The following is a 13,426-nucleotide window of genomic DNA, read 5'->3' on the forward strand; positions in this document are numbered from 1 at the left end:
GAGTATAGATTCTGTGTCTCTTTGGTTAGGTTTATTCCTAGGTATCTTATGGTTTGGGGTGCAATTGTAAATGGGATTGACTCCTTAATATCTCTTTCTTCTGTCTTGCTGTTGGTGTAGAGAAATGCAACTGATTTCTGTGCATTGATTTTATATCCTGACACTTTACTGAATTCCTGTATAAGTTCTAGCAGTTTTGAAGTGGAGTCTTTTGGGTTTTCCACATATAGTATCATATCATCTGCAAAGAGTGATAATTTGACTTCTTCTTTGCCGATTTGGAAGCCTTTAATTTCCTTTTGTTGTCTGATTGCTGAGGCTAGGACCTCTAGTACTATGTTGAATAGCAGTGGTGATAATGGACATCCCTGCCGTGTTCCTGACCTTAGCGGAAAAGCTTTCAGTTTTTCTCCATTGAGAATGATATTTGCGGTGGGTTTTTCATAGATGGCTTTGATGATATTGAGGTATGTGCCCTCTATCCCTACACTTTGAAGAGTTTTGATCAGGAAGGGATGCTGTACTTTGTCAAATACTTTTTCAGCATCTATTGAGAGTATCATATGGTTCTTGTTCTTTCTTTTATTGATGTGTTGTATCACATTGACTGATTTGTGGATGTTGAACCAACCTTGCAGCCCTGGAATAAATCCCACTTGGTCGTGGTGAATAATTTTTTTAATGTACTGTTGAATCCTATTGGCTAGTATTTTGTTGAGTATTTTCGCATCTGTGTTCATCAAGGATATCGGTCTATAACACTCTTTTTTGGTGGGATCCTTGTCTGGTTTTGGGATCAAAGTGATGCTGGCCTCATAAAATGAGTTTGGAAGTTTTCCTTCCATTTCTATTTTTTGGAACAGTTTCAGGAGAATAGGAATTAGTTCTTCTTTAAATGTTTGGTAGAATTCCCACAGGAAGCCGTCTGGCCCTGGGCTTTTGTTTGTTTGGAGATTTTTAATGACTGTTTCAATCTCCTTACTGGTTATGGGTCTGTTCGGGCTTTCTATTTCTTCCTGGTTCAGTTGTGGTAGTTTATATGTTTCTAGGAATGCATCCAATTCTTCCAGATTGTCAAATTTATTGCCGTAGAGTTGCTCATAGTATGTTCTTATAATAGTTTGTATTTCTTTGTTGTTAGTTGTGATCTCTCCTCTTTTATTCATGATTTTATTTATTTGGGTCCTTTCTCTTTTCTTTTTGATAAGTCGGGCCAGTGGTTTATCAATTTTATTAATTCTTTCAAAGAACCAGCTCCTAGTTTCGTTGATTTGTTCTATTGTTTTTTTGGTTTCTATTTCATTGATTTCTGCTCTGATCTTTATGATTTCTCTTCTCCTGCTGGGCTTAGGGTTTCTTTCTTGTTCTTTCTCCAGCTCCTTTAGGTGTAGGGTTAGGTTGTGTACCTGAGACCTTTCTTGTTTCTTGAGAAAGGCTTGTACCGCTATATATTTTCCTCTCAGGACTGCCTTTGTTGTGTCCCACAGATTTTGAACCGTTGTATTTTCATTATCATTTGTTTCCATGATTTTTTTCAATTCTTCTTTAATTTCCCGGTTGACCCATTCATTCTTTAGAAGGATGCTGTTTAGTCTCCATGTATTTGGGTTCCTTCCAAACTTCCTCTTGTTGGTTGAGTTCTAGCTTTAGAGCATTGTGGTCTGAAAATATGCAGGGAATGATCCCAATCTTTTGATACCGGTTGAGTCCTGATTTAGGACCGAGGATGTGATCTATTCTGGAGAATGTTCCATGTGCACTAGAGAAGAATGTGTATTCTGTTGCTTTGGGATGAAATGTTCTGAATATATCTGTGATGTCCATCTGGTCCAGTGTGTCGTTTAAGGCCTTTATTTCCTTGCTGATCTTTTGCTTGGATGACCTGTCCATTTCAGTGAGGGGAGTGTTAAAGTCCCCTACTATTATTGTATTATTGTTGATGTGTTTCTTTGATTTTGTTATTAATTGGTTTATATAGTTGGCTGCTCCCACGTTGGGGGCATAGATATTTAAAATTGTTAAATCTTCTTGTTGGACATTCACTTTGAGTATGATATAGTGTCCTTCCTCATCACTTATTATAGTCTTTGGCTTAAAATCTAATTGATCTGATATAAGGATTGCCACTCCTGCTTTTTTCTGATGTCCATTAGCATGGTAAATTCTTTTCCACCCCCTCACTTTAAATCTGGAGGTGTCTTCGGGCTTAAAATGAGTTTCTTGGAGGCAACATATAGATGGGTTTTGTTTTTTTATCCATTCTGATACCCTGTGTCTTTTGACAGGGGCATTTAGCCCATTCACATTCAGGGTAACTATTGAGAGATATGAATTTAGTGCCATTGTATTGCCTGTAAGGTGACTGTTACTGTATATGGTCTCTGTTCCTTTCTGATCTACCACGTGTAGGCTATATCTTTGCTTAGAGGACCCCTTTCACTATTTCCTGTAGAGCTGGTTTGGTATTTGCAAATTCTTTCAGTTTTTGTTTGTCCTGGAAGCTTTTAATCTCTCCTTCTATTTTCAATGATAGCCTAGCTGGATATAGTATTCTGGGCTGCATTTTTTTCTCGTTTAGTGCTCTAAAAATATCATGCCAGCTCTTTCTGGCCTGCCAGGTCTCTGTGGATAAGTCAGCTGCCAATCTAATATTTTTACCATTGTATGTTACAGACTTCTTTTCCCGGGCTGCTTTCAGGATTTTCTCTTTGTCACTGAGACTTGTAAATTTTACTATTAGATGATGGGGTGTGGGCCTATTCTTATTGATTTTGAGGGGCGTTCTCTGAACCTCCTGAATTTTGATGCTCATTCCCTTTGCCATATTGGGGAAATTCTCCCCAATAATTCTCTCCAGTATACCTTCTGCTCCCCTCTCTCTTTCTTCTTCTTCTGGAATCCCAATTATTCTAATGTTGTTTCGTCTTATGGTGTCACTTATCTCTCGAATTCTCCCCTCGTGGTCCAGTAGCTGTTTGTCCCTCTTTTGCTCAGCTTCTTTATTCTCTGTCATTTGGTCTTCTATATCACTAATTCTTTCTTCTGCCTCATTTATCCTAGCAGTGAGAGCCTCCATTTTTGATTGCACCTTATTAATAGCTTTTTTGATATCAACTTGGTTAGATTTTAGTTCTTTTATTTCTCCAGAAAGGGCTTTTATATCTCTCGAGAGGGTTTCTCTAATATCTTCCATGCCTTTTTCGAGCCCGGCTAGAACCTTGAGAATTGTCATTCTGAACTCTAGATCTGACATATTACCGATGTCTGTATTGATTAGGTCCCTAGCCTTCGGTACTGCCTCTTGTTCTTTTTTTTATGTTGAATTTTTACGTCTTGTCATTTTGGCCAGATAAGAGTAAATGAAGGGGCAAGTAAAATACTAAAAGGGTGGCAACAACCCCAGGAAAATATGCTTTAACCAAATTAGAAGAGATCCAAAATCGTGAGTGGGGAGAAAGGGGATAAAAAAAGTTTCAAAAAGGAAGAAAGAAAAAAAAAGAACAAAGAAAAGAAAAAAAAAGAAAAGAAAAAAATTTTTTAAAAAAGAAAACACCTGAGAAAAATGTAAAAAAGAAAAAATATATATATTAGATAAACTAGTAAAAAATCGTTAAAAAAGAAAAAGGTAACAGTTAAAAAAAAAATTACCCAAAGGCGAGAAGAAAAAAAAAATGAAAAAGAAAAAATTAAATTAACTGCAAGACTAAAAAAAATCACAGGAAAAAAGCCATGAGTTCCGTGCTTGGCTTTCTCCTCCTCTGGAATTCTGCTGCTCTCCTTGGTATTGAAACCGCACTCCTTGGTAGGTGAACTTGGTCTTGGCTGGATTTCTTGTTGATCTTCTGGGGGAGGGGCCTGTTGTAGTGATTCTCAAGTGTCTTTGCCCCAGGCGGAATTACACCGCCCTTACCCAGGGGCCGTGGTGAGTAATTCGCTCGGGTTTGCTTTCAGGAGCTTTTGTTCCCTGAGCGCTTTCCATAGAGTTCTGGAGGACGGGAATACAAATGGCGGCCTCCTGGTCTCCGGCCCATAGGAGCCGAGAGCCCAGGGCCGCACTCCTCAGGGCGCCCTCAGAGAACAGCGCCCAGTCACTCCCTTCTGCCTGACCTCCGGCCGCGCTCCGAGCTCACCAAGCCTGCGACCGGTTCAAGGTCACCCAGAGCTGCGAGCTTACTGTAGGCTCTGTCTCTGCAGCCGGCTTTCCTGTTCCAATACCCGCAAGCTCTGCGACACTCAGACACCCCCGATCCTTCTGTGACCCTGCGGGACCTGAGGCCACGCTGACCCCGCGTGGGCTTCGCCCCGGTTTAGCCTCTGGAGCGATGTCCCTCAGCGGAACAGACTTTTAAAAGTCCTGATTTTGTGCGTGGTTGCTCCGCTGCTTGCAGGGAGCCGGCCCCTCCCCCCGGGGTCTATCTTCCCGTCTCTTTGGATTCACTTTTCCGCTGGTCCTACCTTTCAGAAAGTGGTTGTTTTTCTGTTTCCAGAATTGCTGTTCTTCTTCTCTTCGATCTGCCGATGGATTTTCAGGTGTTTGCAATCTTTGGATAAGCTACCTAGCTAATCTCCTGCTAGCTGAAGCAGTCTCAGCTTGCTACTTCTCCGCCATCTTGACTCCTCCCCTCCCCTGCATTTCTATACAATGACAGAGCACTGGTTCTAGTCTAGAAATAGGATGTATGAAGAAAACAAAGATTGGGTCCTGTGGTGTGTCCATCAGTACAGAGGCCGCCTTTAGCTCAAATCATGAGCCCAGGGTCATGGAATCAACTCTGGTCTCAGGTTCCCTGCTCTGGGGCAAGTCAGCTTCACCCTCTCCAGCTCCATCCGCTATTGTGATCTCAATGTCTGTTAGTCGTATACATGCATGCCAATATTTTGGCAAAAAACAAAAACAAATAAACAAACAAAAAACAGTGTACAAGTATTGAATGGGGCTAGAGGATGGTTTATTTAATTTGGATTTAGGTGCCTATAGAATGAAGCCAGGTACAGAGCAACTCCCACATCCTGAAATGCCAGACCGTCACTCTGAGCTCCCCTGTTCATTCTGTTATTCTTTGTCCTCCTTTATCTCCTCACAAACCTGTATCATTTGCTGTCTGTCCCGCTCTAGTGTCCCTTTGTTTTCACATTGTTCATCCTCTCCTGGTTCCATTAGAACATGCCCACTTTCCAAAAGAGGCACTGTTTATCACATGAACAATTTGGGGATGGTCATGAGAGGGTGAAGGCAGGCTTGTGCTGACACATCTCCATTCAATTCCCCAGAGGGCAGCTGCAACAAACTTGGGAATGCTCAAGGTTCTGCAACATTCAAATTCTCATCCTTGCTTCCTATTGGAGATACATGTTGTCATCCTAAAATGTGCACGAAAGTCTTTCAAATGATTTCACTTGGGTTATGGTTCTCTTCCAACAAGCTCTGCGCTTGCTCCTGTGGACTCCAAGTACATGAGTCTGAACTGGGCCTCAGGTTCTCGGGTGTAGGGTCTGCCCTTCTTCTTGGTCACTTTTGAAGATTGGGAGACCGTTTTGGCACGGTGTCTGGAGACACTAGGTTTACTCGTTTCCTCACTGTTGAAGACTCCAGACATGTCTTTGGCATGGTTTTGGGTGTTCCCTGGGAATTTTACTTGATGGCACTTTTCCTGGTCAGAATCTCCCTGATTGAGTGGGAGGACCATAGACATGTGCGGGGCGTGGAGTTCCACCCCTGAGTCATTGATTAACGACTGAATCTTTCTTGTACTATCATGGGTAAGATGGAATGGTGGATTCTTGCCTTTCTCCGGGGTCCAGAGCCTGGTGGTGATAGTCATACCCAAAGACTACGAATTTGACCATGGAAAACATGACACAGATTCACTTCACAACTGCCTTCGTGAGAGATCCAGGCAGCTCCTGTGGTTTGGGAGGGCTTGGGATCCTCTAAGCCCACCCATGACCACTCCATCCTAGAATAGTGATCAGGCGTGGGTTGAAAAGGAGTGGTTGCTTTGAGTTCAAACCTTGGTGACATCACAGAAGTTGGATTCACTGAAACAGCAGTCCCTCTCTCATGACACATGAATCCTATGGCTTTAGGTACTAAGACCCGGGAAGGACAGAAAAAGAGCCCTCTTAGATTAGTCAAAAACTTAGGTTGTCTTGTGTGTTAATTTCCCACGTCCCCTTTGTATAGAAAGAAATGAGAAATAATGTTAGGTGTAGCATCCTTTGGATTAACATTTCTCCAGAGATGGCAAAGTTTTGCTATTTCCAATGCAATTTCTAGAGATCTCAAGAAACAGTGAGGCATCTTGGGTATTATCAGCTCTCAGAGGTATGTCATCATGTGGGTGATAGTCCTTTCTCAGCGTCTTTTCCTTATGGGTCAGAAAAGACTGATCCATACAGAAAGTCCCTTCTCTATCATTTTACTGGTCAACATTTCTAGACATTTAAGGAAGACAATGTCGTGTCTTCTCATTGATTCCAGAAATGGAGAACTCAGTTAGACTCTAATTTCATGTCATTTTAATAAGTATAGATAATAAAATATAATTATTTCCTTTTCACTGTAGGTCTTCAACTGCTTTTGAAGGGGCCAGTTTTGTTGTTGTTGTTGTTGTTGTTTTGTTTGTTTTTTAGAATTGTTGATTTATTTTATTGTACATCCAAAACTAATATAACACTGTATAGCAATTATATTTAAATAATAACAACAAAATTAAAATGGGAAGGTATACAGGAATTTTTGGTACACAGTAATTTTTTTTTTTATTTAAGTTACCAGTTTATTGTTTACTTTCTATTTTTTTTTTAAATTTCTTTCCAGTGTGGCGGTATTTATTGTTTTTGCACTACACCAAGTGCTCGATGCAATCCATGCCCTCTCTAATACCCACCAGTTAGTATTCCCAATTACCCATCCCACACCCATTCAAAACCCTTAGATTGGTTTTCAGAGTACATAGTCTCTCAGGGTTCACCTTCCCTTCCAAATTACCTCAATTCCCTTCTCCCCTACATCTCCCCTTGCCCTCCATGTTATTTGTGATGCTCCACAAATAAGTGAAACCTTATATAATTGACTCTCTCTGCTTGATTGTCTCCAGCATAATCTCTTCCTGTCCTGTCCATGGTATTTCAATAGTTGTGTATTCATCCTTTCTGATGGAGGATAATACTCCACTGTCCATATGGACCACATCTTTCTTATCCATTTGTCCATCTTGTTTCTTTCCACAGTTTGACAACCGTGGCCATTGCTGCTATAAACATTGTGGTACAAACGGGCCTTCTTTCACTACATCTGTGCCATTGGGGTAAATACCAAATAGTGTAATGGCAGGGTAATAGGGATGCTCATTTTTAATTTCTTGAGGAATCTCCACACTGTTTTCCAAACTGGCTGCACCAACTTGTATTCCCACCAACAGTGTAAGAGGGTTCCCCTTTCTCCACATTCTCTCCAACACATGTTGACCCTGTGTTGCTAATTTGGGCCATTATAATTGGTGTAAGGTGGTATCTCAATGTGGTTTTCCTTGGAATCCCCCAGAGGGCTAGTGATGATGAACATTTTTTCATGTGTCCGATAGTCATTTGTAGGTCTTCTTTGGAGAAGTGTCTGTTCGTATATTCTGCCCATTTTTTACATGATTTTCTGCTTTGTATATGTTGAGTTTGAGGAGTTCTTTATCGATCCTGGATATCAACCTTTTATCTGTATTCTCATTTGCAAATAGCTTCTCCCATTCCGTGGATTTCCTCTTTGTTTGTTGAGTGCTTCTATTGCTGTGCAGAAGCTTTTAATTTTGATGAAGTCACAAAAGTTCATGTTTACTTTTGTTTCCTTTGCCTTTGGAGACATATCTTGAAAGAAGTTGCTGTGGCTGATATCGAAGAGATTACTGCCAATGTTTTCCTCTAGGATCTGATGGATTCCTGTCTCACTTGAGGTCTTTTATCCATTTTGAGCTTACCTCTGTGTAAGAGAATGGTTGAGTTTCATTCTTCTACAAATGGATGTCCAGTTTTCCCAGCACCATTTATTTATTGAAGAGACTGTCTTTTTTCCACTGTATATTTTTTTCTGTTTTTACGAAGATTATTTGCCCATAGAGTTGAGGGTCCATATATGGGCTATACTCTTTATTCCACTCGTCTATGTGTTTGTTTTTATGCCAGGACAATGCTTTTTTGGTGATCACAACTTTGTAGTAAATCTTGAGATAAGGTAGGCAATGTCCCAGTTTTATGTTTGTTTTTCAACATTTCTTTAGAAATTCTGGGTCTCTTCTGATTCTATACAAATTTTATGATTATTTGCTCCAGCTCCTTGAAAAATACCGGTGGAATTTTGATAGGAATGGCATTAAAACGATAGATTGCTCTAGGCAGTATAGACATTTTGACAATGTTTTTTCTTCCAATGCGAGATCATGGAATGATCTTCCTTTTTTGTGTGTGTCTTCTTCAATTTCTTTAATGCGTGTTCTGTAGTTCCTCAAGTACAGCTCCTTTACCTTTTCAGTTAGGTTTATTCCCAGATATCTTATAGTTCTTGATGCTATAGTAAATGGAATCGATTCTCTAATTTTCCTTTATGCATTTTTATTGTTAGTGTATAGAAAGCCACTGATTTCCATACATGACATTGTATCCTGCCATGTAGCTAAATTGTTGTATGAGTTCTAGACATTTGGGGATAGAGTCTTTGGGGTTTTCCATATAAAGAATCATGTCATCTGCGAAGCGAGAAAGTTTGACTTCTTCATTGCCAATATAAATACCTTTTATTTCTCTTTGTCTGATATCGGAAGATATAAAGGGGGAAAGAGCCACTAGAGTCCACCGATTGGAAAGTAACCCAATACAAGAGTGCCCTGGGTCTTGGGACCACCATTAACTTGGACTCACGTTGAAAGCACTCAAAAACAGCAAAGGATCACGAGGTTAAACTGTGACAATTGAGGCGGCTAAGGACAGGGGCTTATGTCCCGGAACAAGTTTAGAATTTTCTGGTGCTGAGCTAGAGAGAGTGTGGCAGATTAACCAGCTCTTTGTTCCTGAGCCACCATGCACCTGAGGTGTGTTGTGTCCAGTTTCTGTAAGGGATGGGAGCCACACCATATAGCAAATTGCCAAGCCTTGCCTGAGACACGTGCACCCATCACCTTCCCCTGCCTGAAGGCCCAGCTTGGTGCTCTTAAACCCTTGACATACTATCAGTGCCTGAGAGGATCCTGTGACCCACACACTCCCCTATGAAAGGTGTCACATGCCCGATGCTCTTAGACCCAGAAAGACCAGGTGCTCCAAGCCCAGGCCAGTTGGAAAGTCTCAGTGTGCAATCACTTCTTGGAACCACTCTGGTGGTCTGGAGCTGCCCACACTGCTGCTGTGGTTTTCAGTACAAGCAAAAGATCCTGCATCCCCAGGGACCGTATCTCAATATAAGCTCTGCCATTGGCCAAAAGGGAATTTATATGTGCCCTTCAGAACCTACAGAAGAGCAGATAGAGGTTTCTCTCTGTCAGGGAGGTCAGGCTGCAGTTTACTTTCCTCTAAAACTCCAAGAATCATCAAATGCAGTCAAGGTGAGAGAGAAAAAGTGAACAAATATAAAAACCTCCAGGAAACAAAAGCCTGAAAAAAACCACTTTCCTCAGAGCCCACCCCATGAGCAGGGAGGGAGGACTTAAATCAGGTAACATCATTGACTGAAAACCCACGTGGCAGGCCCCTCCCTCAGAAATAAAACCAGCAAAGTAAAAAATTAAAAGACTACAAGAGAACAACCACCACTATTTCATAGATACAACTTTAATTTTAATTTATTCCCAATATTCTGGTTTTTTATATAGATTTTTTTAATTAATTTTTTTTATTTTCAGCATAACAGTATTCATTATTTTTACACAACACCCAGTGCCCCCATGCAATCCATTCCCTCTATAAGTGCCACCACTTGGTAGCTGGACCTCCCACACCCCCACCCCTGCAAAATCCTCAGATTGATTTTCAGAGTCCATAGTCTCTCATGGGTCACCTCCCCTTCCAATATCCTCCATCTCCATTCTCCTCACAATCTCCCCATGTCCTCCATGATGCTCCACAAAGAAGTCAAACCATAGGATGATTGACTCTCTCTGCTTGACTTGATTCATTCAGCATAATCTCTTCCAGTCCCGTCTATATTGCTACAAAAGTTAAGTATTCGTACTTCCTGATGGGGGCATAATAGTCCATAGTGTATATGGACCACATCTTCCTTATCCATTCGTCCATGGAAGGGCATCTTGGTTCTTTTCACAGTTGGGCGACCATGGCCAATGCTCCTATAAAATTTGGGGTAGAAATGGCCCTTATTTTCACAACATCTGTATCTTTGGGGTAAATACCCAGTATCGCAATTGCACGGTAATAGGGAAGCTCTATTTTTAATTTCTTGAGGAATCTCCTTACTGTTATCCAAGGAGGCTGCATCAACTTGCATTCCCACCAACAGTGGAAGAGGGTACCCCTTTCTCCACATCCATTCCAACACATGTTGTGTCCTGTCTTGCTAATTTTGGCCATTCTAACTGGTGTAAGTTGATATCTCAAAGTGGTTTTCATTTGAATCTCCCTGATGGCTAGTGATGATGAACATTTTTTTTCATGTGGTCTGATAACCATTTGTATGTCTTCATTGGAGAAGTGTCTGTTCATATCTTCTGCCCAATTTTTGATATGATTGTCTGTTTTGTGTCTGTTGAGTTTTAAGAGTTCATTATAGATCCTGGATATCAATCTTTTGTCTGTACTGTCATTTGCAAATACCTTCTCCCATTCCGTGGGTTGCCTCTTTGTTTTCTTGACTGTTTCTTTTGCTGTGCAGAAGCTTTTGGTTTTGATGAAGTTGCAAAAGTTCATGTTTTCTTTTGTTTCCTTTGCCTTTGGAGACATATCTTGAAAGAAGTTGCTGTGGCTGATATCGAAGAGATTACTGCTTATGTTCTCCTGTAATATTTTGATGGATTGCTGTCTCACTTTGAGGTCCTTAATCCATTTTGAGTTTATCTTTGTGTATGGTGTAAGATAATGGTCCCGTTTGATTCTCCTACATATAGCTGCCCTGTTGTCCCAGCACCATTTAGTAAAGAGATAGTCTTTTTTCTATTGTATATTTTTTTCTGACTTGTCAAAGATTAATGGACCATAGAGTTGAGGGTCTATATCCGGGCTCTCTACTCTCTTCCACTTGTCTATGTGTCTGTTTTTATGCCAGTACGATGCTGTCTTGGTGATCACAGCTTTGTAGTAAAGTTTAAAATCAGGTAATGTAATGCCCCCCATTTTATTTTTGTTTTTCAACATTTCCTTAGCGATTCTGGGTCTCTTCTGAGTCCATACAAATTTTAGCATTATTTACTCCAGCTCTTTTAAGAGTATCGGTGGAATTTGTATCAGAATAGCATTGAAAGTATAGATTGCTCTAGGCAGTATAGACATTTTAGCAATGTTTATTTTCTGATCCAAGAACATGGAATGCTCTTCCATCTTTTTGTGTCTTCTTCAAATGCTTTCATGAGTGTTCTGTAGTTCCTCGAGTACATATACTTTACCTCTTTCGTTAGTTTTATCCCCAGGTATCTTATGGTTCTTTGTGCTATAGTAAATAGAATTGATTCTCTAATTTCCCTTTCTTTATTTTCATTACTAGTGTAAAAGAAAGCCACTGATTTCTGTAGAGTGACTTTGTATCCTGCCATTTTGCTGAATTGTATGAGTTCTAGTAGTTTGGGAGTGGAGTGTTTGGGGTTTTTCATATAAAGAATAATGTCATTTGCAAAGAGAGAAGGTTTGAATTCTTCATACCAATTTGGATATCCTTTATTTTTCTTTATTTTCTGATTGATATTACTAGGACTTTTAATACTATGTTGAACAAGAGTGGTGAGAGTGGGCATCCTTGTCGTGTTCTTTATCTGAAGGGGAAGGCTTCAAGCATTTTCCCATTGAGGATGATATTCACTGTGGGTCTTTCATAGATATATTTTATGAAGATCAGGAATGTTCCCTCTATTCCTATATTTTGAAGCATTTTAATTTGGAATGGGTGCTGGATTTTGTTCAATGCTTTTTCTGCATCAATTGAAAGGACCATGTGGTTCTTGTCTCTTCTCATATTAATTTTTTCTATGACATTGATTGATTAGCGAAAGTTAAACTATCCTTGTAGCACAGGGATGAATCTAACCTGGTCATGGTGGATAATCTTTTTAATGTCCTGTTGGATCCTGTTTGCTAGGATCTTGTTGAGAATCTTAGCATCAATATTTATCAGTGATATTGGTCTGAAATTCTTTCTGGTAGGGTCTTTGCCTGGTTTGGGGATCTCGGTAATGCTGGCTTCAAAAAGAGTCTGGAAGTTTTCTTTCTGCTTCAGTTTTTTTTTTTTTAAACAACTTCAGGAGAATATGTGTTATTTCTTCTTTGAGAATTTGGTAGAATTCCTCAGGGAATCCATCAAGTCTTTGGCTCTTGTTTTTTGGGAGGTTTATGATCACCACTTCAATCTCGTTACTAGATATCGGTCTATAAAGGTTGTCAATTTCTTCCTGGTGCAATTTCAGAGTTTATAGTTTTCCAGGAATGCATCCATTTCATTTAGTTGCTTAGCTTATTGTTATTCAACTGTTGATAATGTTTTATGAAGATTGTTTCTACTTCCTTGGTGTTCGTTGTGATCTCTCCCTTTTTATTCATAATTTTATGAATTTGAGGTTTCTCTATTTTCATTTGGATTAGTGTCACCAATGATTTATCGATCTTATTGATTCTTTCAAAAAACCAGCTTCTAGTTTCATTGAAACATTCTACTGTATCTCTGGTTTCTAACTCATTGATCTCAGCTGTAATATTGATTATTTCCTTTCTTATGTGTCGAGTTGGTTTTATTTGTTATTGATTCTCCAGTTCTTTAAGGTGTACAGACACTTGGTGTGTTCAGGATTTTTCAATTTTTTTGAGGGATGCTTGGATGGTTATGTATTTCCACCTTAGAATCGTCTTTGCTGTATTAACATATTTATCATCACAGTGAGATGTCCAGAACATCTAATTATATAATAACCTTCTAATCTGAAATTTGGTATATACACCTGTGTTCTCTTTCGCATTTTTTCTTTTTCTTTTTTTTTATATTTGAGTTTAGTTTAGTCCAGTTTGTTTCTTTATAATTTTTATTTTCTAATATTCATATAGAGTTTAACATCATGGCAATCCCCTTTCTCCAATCAATGCTACCCCTCTAGGTAAACCAATTTTTAATCACACTATATCTTAGATAAGTTGAGTTTTTTTAACAAAGATATCAAGATACATCCAGGAAGAATCAACACAATCTTCCTCGCCCACACTGAGAACTTATAAGCACACTCACATCATTTTT

The sequence above is a fragment of the Mustela nivalis genome, assembly GCF_964662115.1.
Source record: "Mustela nivalis genome assembly, chromosome: Y".
Classification (NCBI taxonomy): domain Eukaryota; kingdom Metazoa; phylum Chordata; class Mammalia; order Carnivora; family Mustelidae; genus Mustela; species Mustela nivalis.